We start from the raw sequence: 13,348 nt of genomic DNA, 5'->3' as shown, positions 1-13,348 counted from the left end.
GGAAGGTCACGCTACAAAGCAGCATATCTTCTGACTCACCTTTGGCAGTCACAAGAGCTCCACTAGTTTTTATATACTGTATGTGTCAAATAAATCAATACCAGAAAAGCAAGTTTACTTAACACAACAACCGCAAGGTCATCGACCCGAAACGTTAACTCTGTTCCTCTCTCCACAGACGCTGCCTGACCTGTTGAGTGTTTTCCAGCATTTTCAGTTTTTTTTTAAACATGCTTTTTGTTAACTATGTTGAAATTTGACTAACTTTATAAAGTTGGTTTTCCACTGCGCCTTTCAACAAACACTAGTTAGAAATGAAAGAAGTTGGAGGGTTTCAAGCGCCAAGGGAAACTTTAAAGGTCCATTACTCCTTCTCTAACGTAGACCATCTTTGTTGATCGAAAAAGGGCAAGAAAAAAAGTTTATGTTATTCGAGGTAGAGTCCACTCCAGTTTGATATTTTCAAACAGTTTTTCTTAGATAAGAATATTGCAGGTCACTCGAGTGTAGCCACTAAATTTAGGATCTTACACAATCCTTCCAACTCTCGTGTGTACCTCCAGGAGGGAGGGGGGTGAGGAGTTACAGGAGCTGCTGGTTTATAATCTTGAATTTTACATTAGAAATAAATAGGTTTAATCTTTTTAAAAGAACTTTTTTACTTCACAACTGATAGATTTTTATTCTAAAAGAGTGACATTTGGGTTTATCCATATTTAACAAACTACCTGACTATCACCTCCCCAGAAGCTACCTGAACTCTCCCTCCTTCCACTCCCACTTCCCTCGCGTCCCCTTCACAGATGACAGTGATCTCCCAGCCTGATCCCTGTAAGCAATAGCTGACTTGCTGCCCCAGGGGATGTAAAGCATAGACATTTGCATACACCTGTCTAGGTCTTTAGAATCAGTTACGGAGAGTTGCAGTGCGGTCATAAGCAGTTTAATAAAACTTTGTGCAATGAATGCAACAATTTACATAACAGGAAAATGTCATAATCCGAGAATTACAATACGGTCTTTTTTGTTATTTGTTTTCTTTTAATGAGCTAAATTAATTACTTTTCTGGCCAACAAGCATCTACATGCTGGGAAAGCCGCCATAGCTGCACTGACCCACTTCCCATTTGTTGGTTGTCAAAGCAACTATTAGTTATTGTACACTCTATTAGTGGGAAGAGACTTTTGTGTAATGCTTGATATTAAGTGGAACAATGAAAATAAGCTACACTGAATCTAAATGCAAGCATAAAAAAGTGTAAAAATAATCTTTCAAAATTCATTATTTCATTGGTACTAAAACATATGAAGTGTTTAACTGTTGCTTTACACCTACTGAGGAGAGCTCCAAGCTGTGTAGTACCCAATTTACCACAGAAACTTAGGTTACATTCATCTCGAAATCCAGCCTCTGTGTACTACTATAAATCATCTGAATTATGAGTTCTTAATTTGCATTGGTGTAAATCAGACCAATCCCAGGGCAAAATCATGCTGTTGTCAATTTGGACATATTCAGTAACCTGTTATACTCAGGGAATGGCAATACCGAACCCTATTGCTGAATCAATAAGAAAGAAAGACTTGCATTTAAAAAGCATCTTTCAGAAATTCTCCGGGGCACTTCATATACAATGAATTACTTATGAAGTGGAGTGACTGTTGTTAGTTGAGCATAGGATTTATAGAAGTGGAGTCAAATAATACCTTGTAGCAGCAGTCAAGAATCCTAAAGATTATGTGCACAAAAGATTATGTGCTCCAAGCAGCAATCTGGGATTGGCGACTCAGAGATGAAGTTGAGTCCAGGGTTTGGGTTCGTGGAGATGGCTTGAAGTTGTCATCTTTCTTTCCATCTTATCTTCTTTCTCTGTGCTAGTTGGACGCAATGGATATAATATAGCTGTTACAATGGTACACCAGTACAACATCACCCCTTATCTGGGTTCCACTCCTCTTGACACTGGCAGGTCTATAATCAAATGTTATGACTGCATCAATGTGAATTTGATACTGAAGCTTGAATACAATAAGAGTCTTTGACGCACAACAGTGTAAATTGGTGGAGGACTTGTGACCTGAATGCCTCCACTTCATGCCAGCTGATACGGTCCTTCATCTCCCAGTCAGCACCTTTCCTTTTGCCACCTGTTGACTTCAATCATCCACCCACTAACTCGGAGGTAATTGGTGCTCATTAATCTTGTTTCGGGATTTCGTGCTCGGGCCGACAGGAGCTGCAACGCTGGTGGGGGAGGGGGAGAAAGAGAGAGAGAGACGTCATTGGGCGCTGGAACAGAGAGTGGGGAGGGGCACAAAGATCGGAGGGGGCAAAGATGGGGGTAACACAAAGATGGGGGGACATCGGACATCATCAGAGGGGGTGAGACATCGGGGGTAGGGTGAGACATCAGAGAAGTGTCATCATTTGGGGGGGAGACATCGGACATCGGAGCAGGGAGGTACAGGTGACGTTTGATTTTATTTTTTTAACTTTGTGAAATGTTATTTTATTTAATTTATTTAGTTTATTTTTGCCTGACCGGTTTTACCAGGCATGAATTGGAATCCGTGGGAATGCCGCCCAGGTAAGTTGAAAATCGTAGCAACTACCTACTATGTAACAAATAAAGTACCTTAAGTACCTCAATGAGATACATTTGCTTCTTTAAATATCGTCCGGATTCCAGAACCCTGCGCGCACACAGATGCGTCTGTGTGAGACACGGAAGTCGGCGGGTTGGAGCCGGGTTCCTTACCCGCTCCGGATTTTACTGATTTTCACTGCCCCCCCATCGCACCCGGACTTTCATTTGAAAATCGAGCCCTGATTGTCTGTATACTGGCATGTACATTTGGTACAACAGGCAACATATGGCAGCTAACATACAAGTTGTGCCTTTGTGGTTATATGAAGATAAATAACATTTGGCTGTGGATCTGCAGAGCAGTGTAAAAAGGGCTGCCGCTTGCCAAACACCTGTACACGTGTGATGGCTGAGTTTGATTATGCGGCAAATCTCAGCATAAATGAGGTATGGCTTCAGAAGAGGTGGACAATTTTTCTAACTTTTTAATTCTTTTTTTTACATAAGCCAGAAAAGCAAGATACATGTTTGTCATCCCGTGTATGTGAAATATGGAATTTATTCCATGTATATTAAATAGCAACACAACCAGAATTACTTGCTTACAAGCCACCAGCAGTTAATTCACAAAGTGCGCAATCACCCTCACTAGCATGGAAAACTAGCTGTAACCATGGTAACTACAAAAGACTGCCCTACAGAACTTAGAAAATCAATGATAGAAAAAAAATGCATAGCTCCCCAGGTGGTTCAGTGAGTTTATCCAGTGGGTAGCTGTTTTCTATACTGACCAAGTGCAATTTCCAGTCTCAGTTGGTTTGTTTCAGCTGTGATGTGGTAGGGGCACTATATTTGGCCTCTGTACAACTGGGTTAGGGAGGGGAAAATCAATAAGTGTTCCCACACATGACTGGCCTCCAGTAAATCCTGCCGGAAGCGAATATGGTTGTAAGATGAAGACAAGTTTGGCTCAGGGGTGATGCCCCTCACGGTGGAATAACCTGCCAAGCCCTCAGCAGCTAGACTCGCACATGAAGGATGGTCACTTGGATGAGGTGCAGAAAGATGCCCAGCACCCATGGGACTTTACAACCACCATCACCACTAGCAGCAGCAACATAAACAACAACTTGCATTTACCTAGCACCTTTAACATAGAAAAATGACCCAAGGTATTTCACAGAAGCTTAATTAAAAAAAAACGAATATTGAGGCAAAGAAGGAGAAATTACGAGGAGTGACCAAAACCTTTCTCAAGGTTTTAAGGAGGATTTTACAGGACGAGTGGGAGTTGGAGAGTTGGAGGAGTTTAAGAAAGCAATTCCAGAGCATGGGGGTATGGCTGCGAATGGTGGGGCAAAGAGAGTGGTGGATGTACAACAAACCAGTCAGAGGGACAGAGAGTTTGGGGCTGGAGATAGGGAGGAGCATGGCCATGAAGGGATTCATACATGAAGATGAGAATTTTAAATATGATCCATTGGGGGACAAGTAATCAATCTAGGCCAGTGAGGATAGGACTGATGGGTGACTGGGACTTGGCACAGGCTAGGAAATGAGCAGCAGTTTTGGATGAGCTGAATTTTGTGGAGGATGTGAGACTGGCCAAGAAAGCATTGGTATAGTTGAGCTTGGAGTTGACAGAAGCATGGATGAGGGTTTCAGCAGCACATGGGCTGAGGTAGGAGCGGAGAAGGGCAATGTTACTGAAGTGAAAGGGAGTAGTCTTTGTGATGGGGTGGATATAGGATTGGAAGCTCAGCTCAGAGTTGAATATGATGTATATGATGAATATGAGGTTGCAAACAGCCTGGTTCAACATCAGACAGTTGGGGGGGGGGGGAATGGAATTGGTGGCGTGGGTGGAATTTGGGGGCTGAAGGTGATGGCTTCAGTCTTCCCAATGTTTAACTGGAGGAAGTGGCGAGCGGTCTGACAGCAATGTGACAATGGAAGGTCGAGATAAGTGGTAGAAAAGGTACAGCTGGGTGTTGTCAGTGTTAATGTGGAAGCTGACTCCATGTCTGCAGATGATGTCGCCAAAAGGGCAGCAAGTAGATGCAGAAGAAGAGGGGGCTAAGAATAGATCCTTGGGGGAAGAGAAACCATTGCTGGAGATACTCTGGCAATGTTGGAATAAGTAAGAGTGGAACAAGCGAGAGCAGTCTCACTGAGCTGGACAATGGAGGAGAGGGGTTGGAGGGGGATGGTGTGGCCAACCGTGTCAAAGACAGCAGAGAGGCCTAGGAGAGATAATGCACCATGGTCACAGCCACAGAGGATGTCATTTGGTGAGGGCCATTTTGGGTGGAAACCTGATTGGAGATATTCAAACAGAGAGTTGAAGGAAAGATGAGCACGGATTTGGGAGGTGACAACATGTTCAAGGACTTTGGAGAGGATGACAGTGAGGTTGAGAAAGTGGGAGGATAACGATGGATTTGAAAGGAAGTTGGTCAGTACCTGATAAAGGAAACATTTACATTTACAATGTCAGCTAGCTTGAGACCAGGAAGGAAAGTTGGGTGGTCATCAGTTTAGTGGGAATGGGGTCAATGGATCAGTAGGGGCGTTTCATGGACATTATAAACTCAGAGAGGGCGTGAGGGGAGATGGTAGAGAAACTAGAGAAAGACGCAGGTTCGGTGCTAGGGCAGGGGGGAGCCGCGATGGAGGTCTGGATTAGTGGGCAAGGGGAAAGGCACAAGCAGCATAGGCAGTTGAACGGATGGTTTTGATCTTAGGGACAAAGAAGTCCATGATCTCGTTGCTGGTGTTGGAGGTGAGGATGGTGGGGAAAGAGGATAGAAGCTTCAATAATGTTCCTCCTTCCTTTGGGGATGAAATTTTTGCCTTAGTTAATTTTAATGAAAAAGGTCAGTGTGCGTGTACACAGAAAAGCACACGCAATGCATGGAATTACATCAAAGTTCATTTTGCAGCGACAAAAGGCCTGGATCACAGCCCCACCCAAGCTGCCAAGCAACCACTGAGGCCAAGCAACCACTGAGCCTACCCATTTCAGCAGCTTTGCAGTAGTGGCAGGAAAATCAGTTGGTGTCTTGCACATTCCCATATGGTGACCACATTTTGTTTTTTTCTACGCTGATCCAGAGGAAAGGAAGTGGTACATATGGTGATGCCTATAAGTTTGTGTCTGTGCTTGAGACCTGGAGACTCTAAATTGGGGTAACTGGTGTGAACAGATCAGTCGAGGAGCGAGGGTGGGGGCGGCGGGGGTGAGGGGGTGGCACCTAGCTCACACACAAGCATCACATTAAAAAAATAACAGAAATATTTCTCAGAGTGTATCTAAGAACATAAGGACATAAGAAATAGGAGGAGGAGTAGGCCAATCGGCCCCTCGAGCCTGCTCCGCCATTCAATAAGATCATGGCTGATCTGATCCTAACCTCAAATCTAAATTCATGTCCAATTTCCTGCCCGCTCCCCGTAACCCCTAATTCCCTTTACTTCTAGGAAACTGTCTATTTCTGTTTTAAATTTATTTAATGATGTAGCTTCCACAGCTTCCTGGGGCAGCAAATTCCACAGACCTACTACCCTCTGAGTGAAGAAGTTTCTCCTCATCTCAGTTTTGAAAGAACAGCCCCTTATTCTAAGATTATGCCCCAATCTACTCAACCTCTCCTCATATGTCCGCCCCCTCATCCCCAGGATTAACCGAGTGAACCTTCTTTGTACTGCCTCAAGAGCAAGTATGTCTTTTCTTAAGTATGGAGATCAAAACTGTATGCAGTATTCCAGGTGCGGTCTCACCAATACCTTATATAACTGCAGCAATACCTTCCTGTTTTTATATTCTATCCCCCTAGCAATAAAACATTCCGTTGGCCTTCTTGATCACCTGCTGCACCTGCATACTAACTTTTTGATTTTCTTGCACTAGGACCCCCAGATCCCTTTGTACTGCAGTACTTTCCAGTTTCTCGCCATTAAGATAATAACTTGCTTGCTCCCTGATTTTTCCTGCCAAAGTGCATAACCTCACATTTTCCAATATTGTATTGCATCTGCCAAATCTCCGCCCACTCACCCAGCCTGTCTATATCCCCTTGTAGGTTTTTTATGTCCTCCTCACTCTCTACTTTCCCTCCCATCTTTGTATAATCTGCAAACTTTGATATGTTACACTCGGTCCCCTCCTCCAAATCCTTAATATAGATTGTAAAGAGTTGGGGACCCAGCACCGACCTCTGCGGAATACCACTGGCTACTGGTTGCCAGTCCGAGAATGAACCATTTATCCCAACTCTCTGCTTCCTGTTAGATAACCAATCCTCCACCCATGCCAGAATATTACCCCCAATCCAGTGATTCTTTATCTTGAGCAATAATCTTTTATGTGGCACCTTGTCGAATGCCTTCTGGAAGTCTAAATACACTACGTCCACTGGTTCCCCTTTATCCACCCTGTACGTTATGTCCTCAAAGAACTCAAGCAAATTTGACAGACATGACTTCCCCTTCGTAAAGCCATGCTGACTTTGTCCTATTAAATTATGTTTATCCAAATGTTCCACTACTGTCTCCTTAATAATAGACTCCAAAATTTTACACACCACAGAAGTTAGGCAAACTGGTCTATAATTTCCAGCCTTCTGCCTACTACCCTTTTTAAATAAGGGTGTTACATTAGCAGTTTTCCAATCTGCCGGGACCTTTGCCGAGTCCAGAGAATTTTGGATTAAATATGCTAACTTTGCAACAACATCACAGGAAACTCCATTTTTTGAACCAGTGTGCAAATGATACATGATAAGTGACATGGCTGGATAACTCAACGGTATCTGATATGCAAGGCATGAGTACAAAGTACCTATTTGATGAGTGCATTGAGTTAACTTCAAGTAAATGGAGCACTTAACATTCTTTGTGATTACAAAAAAAAAGCATCTGGATTGGACCAATGGCATAGTTGTGGTACAACAGAACCATAGAAGTTTACAGCAAGAAAGAAGGCCATTTGGCCCACCCTGTCTGTGCCATCTCTTTGCTAGAGCAATCCAAAATGAATACCACCGTCCTGCTGCCTTCCCGTACCTTTGTATCTTCATCTGTTTCAAATGGTTATCCAATTTTATTTTAAAGGATACAACGATCACGGCCTCAACCATTCCCTGTGACGAAGCATTCCACGTTCCAACAATTCACTAAGTAAAGGCATTTCACCTAACCGCTCTCCTTACTCTGTTAGTGACAATTTTAAATCGATGACTCCTCATTACTGACTCCCCAGACTTTCCCTCTTCGCCAGATTATATTTCTGATATGCGTTGCTGGTGGACAAGGCTCCCCACTGGAAGCACAAAGTCAGGTTATTACCTCTTCGACGTAGACTCAAGCTCCCTTTATACTGCCCACATAAACATACCTAATTCCAATCTGAAGAAAAGCACTCTCCTACTGCACTATTTCCCTTTCCCACACCTTTTTGAATGAGATTGTCAATTTTGTGCTAACTAGTGCTATATTAGGCTGTTTCGTACTGTAAGCCCACATTTAGTAGGAATTGTTCAAACTTATTTTATATAGAACTCTTACAATTAGCATAGAGAGACTTTCATCCCATCAGTCCGCTGGATTGGAATCCAGGTCCCAGAGATGAAAGGATAAAGTCCAACTCATTGCCACATCCACTGCCCTGTTTTATTATTAAGTTTATTTTATCTCCTTTGCTTCAGATTCTTCTGCTCCATGCACCATTGTCTGACTGAGATCATGGAAATTTCAGCCTGGAAGGAGGCCATTCAGCCCATCCTGCCTGTGCCAGCATTAGTTTCACATCGGAAATCTACTTCAGTCCCTGCAGTTTCCCCATCCTCTTTAAAATTGTTCTTCTTGATGTGTGGATCTGATTTCTTTTTTAAATGTTGTGTTTGAACTCACACTATGCATTCCATATTCTAATATAGAATAATAATATTCTGCAGTTCATGCTCCCTTGCTACCAATCCACCAACCAATGGAAATAATCTTTCACTATTTAGCTCTCAAACCCTTTCAAAATTTTCAACTTTGAACCTTCTCTGCTCCTGTGAATACATTCCTAGTTTTTCAAGTTTCTCTTCATAGCTCTCACGTTTGTTTTATAAACAGAAACCCACCAGTTCCCTGCTCGTGTCTGGATAAATAACCTACAATAATTATGTTGTCTCAAATTTATTGAATCTATGTTGCACCTTTTCAATGGCTCCAATATCTTTTTCATAACAAGGTTCCTGAAAGTGCATCACAGTTCATATGGCCTAAACAATGTCTTGTACAAATTGATCTCTGTTTTTGTATTTCGTACCTATACATATATATAAAATTCAGAAACAACTTTGACTTATTTATGGGTTTTTTCCACCTCCAAACTTGGTTTTAAAGACCTTCACATCTGTGCTCCTAGGTCCTTCATTTGGATAGTTGATAGGAGACCTATTCCCAGGCCTCTGTCAATACTGGTTCTAAATTGGCTTGAAGGAAATGAGTGGGAGCCACTTAAGGTGACTTGGAACTGATATTTTCTGTCCCTTGCTGGCGGAAACTCCCACACCTCTGCTGGTACCGGCCATTTGACAGCACACGGAAACAGAAATTGCACCTAACCCTCTATGGCAAACTACGTGGCATGCTAATGCAGATTTTTGCTAATGCAATCACTTGCTTAATTCATGTTAATTATATTGCACTCAATGAATGCATTTATTTTACTTCTTCCAGCTCTGAAGCACACTTCTCTGCTTTGAGCTCCACAGAAAAACATAACAAATATACCAACACAACCTGATATCGTTTATGCTCTGAGCTGAAATATACATAAAATAGGCAAATTAACGCATCCATTGGTGATGGGGCATTGGAGCTGCCACATGATGTACCATGGAGGAACAGAATATAGGTTGACGCTTAAGATTCACAAGATGGCAAGTCTTTTAACCCCAGCCATGCTTTCGTAGAAGGGTCCCCCATGGAGTTTGGGTAGAGTTGGAAAGGCAGGGGCGGCGTTAGGACTGTGCAACCCATACAGTTGCATGGGGCAGATTAAGCAGATTAAGATTATCAGATTAAGTATCATTGTCTAATAAAATGTAGGGGCCCAAATCACACCTTTGCATGTGGCCCCCACAAGGCAAATGCCATCCTGGGAAAAGATCATTTTTGAGGACGCTCTCTAAGGAGGCATTGATGGAAGCCTGTCCTCTTGGCTGAGGCAGGCATGTAACGTGGGGAGAATGCAAACGGGGTATATGGAGAAACTAAATAAATAGCAAAACAAAATACACGCACTGATTGGGCTGCAGCCGTTGAATCTGAAGGTTTGCAAACCTGTTGACTGTAAGATTGTGCAGATTTTTTGGAAAATCCAAACAGTTAAACTGGTAATTTAACATGCCCAATAATCAACACAGACATGAGCACTGGTGATTCTTTGAACCATACCATTAAAGTCTGGATAATCCTTTCTTCAATAGATTGATGAAATTGTATAGATTCTTTGCTGCCCAATTTGAAACATGCAACTTCTCTCAAAAGCATTGCAGTGCTACATCTGTTATATATTTGTCCAGATTATTTTCATTTTTATGGGGTTTTTTGGTGCTATTTTCTTCTTATTAGTGTAAGAGCAAAAAAACGTTAAAAAAAATCTCTAAATGGCTGCTGTGCTGAATAAACATTGATCCTGGTGTCTGGCGGTTGTACAAATCAGTGCCCTGTAATTATGTACAGCTGTCTGACTACAATCTTAACCACGCTGCTGCAGAGAGGTGCTGAGTGGAAGCCAGGTGTTTCCCCTTAATGAGAAAAACCCCAGCCTATCATCGGTCACCTTCTTGTGGCGGGTTTGAGAATAGTATTGGTGGAAGGCTGGGAGCAGGTTGGCTGCACGGCTTCCTTAGCCACAGATGGTGTTTAGAGAGCCCTAAAGGGGATAAGTGGAGGAATATTTTAAACAGGAATCTTGTGGTAATTTCAAATTTGTGCTCAGGCTGGAGAAGAACAGTGTTCAAGCAGAGTCCAACAATCTGTTTGGCTGGCTCCTATAGATGGAAGTGGCTGTTTTCACTGCCTCTGATCTCTATTCTCAAGAAAGACAAAAAGTTGGTTCCAGGTGCCATCGGATATATGGAGTTCATCTCCTTTCTATCACAGTGTGTGGTCAGTGGCAGGAGTTCCACTGTGTTGCTGACAGCACACTATCAATATAGAACTGTCTTTATCTGCAAACAGAAACAAAATAGGACTAAACTATACATGCAAACCTTATCCTATTTAGTACAAGGTGTGATTGCTTGCCTTTTCTTGTTGCTACTATTTTTGTGGGGGAAGAAGTTTTGTAATTTATGTTGCTACTTCCGCCCCACCCCCCCACTTTTTTTTGCTATTTTAGTTTCTGGACACATTCCTTGAACCAAAGGACAGACAGGGGGAACCTATTCCAAGATTTTCACCAATAATACTACAAGCTGGCTTTTATCTTCCTGCCAATGTCAGCACAGCTACTGTTGTGAAGTAATTCACAATGCAGGTACAAACCTGTTGTGTGGTGCAACATACTGGAACTCCAGTATTCTATACCCCTTTATGTCTCCACTGTTTTCCTGCAAGAATGCTGACTTTGTGTTATGAACTAAAATAAAAATCAGTTTGCTTTGTGTTAATACTAAATAATTATAGAACCTTGAACCTTGCCATTTAGCACTAATGAGCCAACCCGACCATGCTTTGTCAGAGCATAATAAGTCTCTTGCTATTACTCCTTTGAGACTGAGTTTTTGTTAATCTTAATCCTGCCACAGTTTCTTTGGAATCAAAACCACCAAGTTAATGATAGAAATGTACAGATAATGAAATTTCTTTGGGGTGATTCTGCGCTGTTCAGTATTAATCATGGTGTTAGCTAGATTTATTTTAATTTGGCTACTACTTCACTGCACAGACTGTTTTAGTCTTTTAGATTGTAGCTAATAACCGAAGAAGCTTAGCTCAGCACTGGTCTAGCTGTTTTAAGATGATATCTGACTTGGGTGTGATATTTGTGAGGCTGTTGTATTAAATGGGAAAATAATCTGATTACAGTAGGAACCTAATGTTAGTTATTTCAAATATTAAATTGGATGCTTATAGCACTACTCAAATACTGAGGTATGTTTTTTTGCTTCTATCTTCTGGTCATTTTAATAATACCTCTGTACATTACATTTCCTTTCTCGGTATACATGACTGTATTTGGTCATATTTTCAAAAGAATGTTGCTAACAAAAGCTTGGAAATATAATGCCCTATAAGTATTTCATTGCTGTTTGAATTTCCCTGATGCACAAGTAATTTAGTAGAATGAATATCACTACTTAAAAGGTTAACAGGATGCTTGTCTCCAGTCTGCCCATCTGGAATCTTGACATTTGTTCCGATTTCTTTAATTTATATTGAAGCTGATGAGCAATTGGATTAAACGTTTCATCGTCTGAGGCTGCACACTCTTGAATAATTTTATGTGGTTTTTTTTGAATTGGTGAATTTTTGTGCTCATCAAGGTGAGGGATGTTAGCACTGGGGAATGTTAGAAACATTAATTTTTGAGGAAACAATCATCGGGATCAAGCAATCCCAGATCAAGAATAGAACAGCCAACTGCAAAGTATAGCTTGTTCTATTCTGCCCCATCAACATTCCTTAGCTCCAAGTTCAGAAAACCACCAGTGCACAATTCCGTTTCCCAGTCTACCTGAGTAATATCCACACTTTGTGCCAACTTCTTGGCAGTTTTGTGCTGTGGCCGAAAAGGTACTAGAAACAGGCCAAACTCATTTCACATATGACTGCTTCCAGAATTTCAGCCAATTGGTCTAGGTTGGATTTGGCCACAGTTTCCAGAGGTGAAAGGGCTGTGTATAAACTGACTCCACCACCCAGTTTCCCCTTTAAAACCCATTTTTAACTCCACCCCACCCCCTCCTCCACGAATCAAGTTTTGTCACTGCCAACTGAAGGATGTCTCAACCTTCAGTTTTTTTGTTGACTTTGCTCCAGGGAAATGTCTGACCCCCTCCTCATTATAGTCCAGAGCTGGAGATTGGGAATTCACTATGTGGGAAATCACAGCTTTAAACCTTCATCCAGGACAATGCGTGAAACAACACCATCGACCACCAACTTGTCACATCACTTGATTGAATATATTTTTTGAAAAATACACAACAGGTTTTTGAGGAAGAATTACATTCAAAACGTTAACTTATCTTCTCTTTACAGATGCTGACAAGACCTGCTGTGTACTTCCAGCATTTTCTGTCTGTGTTTCAGAATTAGAGTTTTTTTTAAAACAAGCAACTTTTTTTTGTTATTCAATTACTAAGTTGATTTTCAATTTTTATAACAAATCTCTCCTATTGAAAATTGACCATCTGTGGAGAGCTTTGTGGATGTTAAATATATATATATATATCAGCTCAAATAACCAAACACCAGTTGAGCGAGGCAGTCTCTCTGTTGATTGACGTCATGCCTCTGTTGATTGACGTCATGCTTCTATTGGTTGACGTCATGCTCACGAACGCCCGCGTAAAAACGTCGTCACGTTTTTTGGGGCACGTCAAGCTCCCGCGGGCCCGCCTCGGTCGCGTGCCATGTTGTGTGAGGGAAATTGGAAGCGCCTAATTTACCTCAGTATATAAAAAGAGTAAGCTATGACTCCCTTGTATTTTATAACTTTTTTTTTCGAAAGAGGGAAAACCATAGTGATCTGTATT

The 13,348-nt window shown here is 41.8% G+C and overlaps 1 protein-coding gene across 1 annotated transcript in view; it reads left to right on the top strand.

The window, feature by feature from the left end:
- Window positions 1-13,241: 13,241 nt before the first annotated feature.
- LOC137345008 (spermatogenesis-associated protein 22) overlaps window positions 13,242-13,348 on the top strand; it is a 41,453-nt gene continuing 41,346 nt past the window's right edge. The window contains exon 1 of the mRNA XM_068008342.1: window positions 13,242-13,278. The gene's annotated coding sequence lies outside the window, so the exon portion shown is untranslated. The remainder of the gene's footprint in view (window positions 13,279-13,348) is intronic.

Source organism: Heptranchias perlo, chromosome 28 (assembly GCF_035084215.1).
Source record: "Heptranchias perlo isolate sHepPer1 chromosome 28, sHepPer1.hap1, whole genome shotgun sequence".
In the NCBI taxonomy this organism is placed as follows: domain Eukaryota; kingdom Metazoa; phylum Chordata; class Chondrichthyes; order Hexanchiformes; family Hexanchidae; genus Heptranchias; species Heptranchias perlo.
The sequence above is the reverse complement of the archived record's forward strand: the minus strand, read 5'-3'. Positions and strand labels throughout refer to the sequence as shown.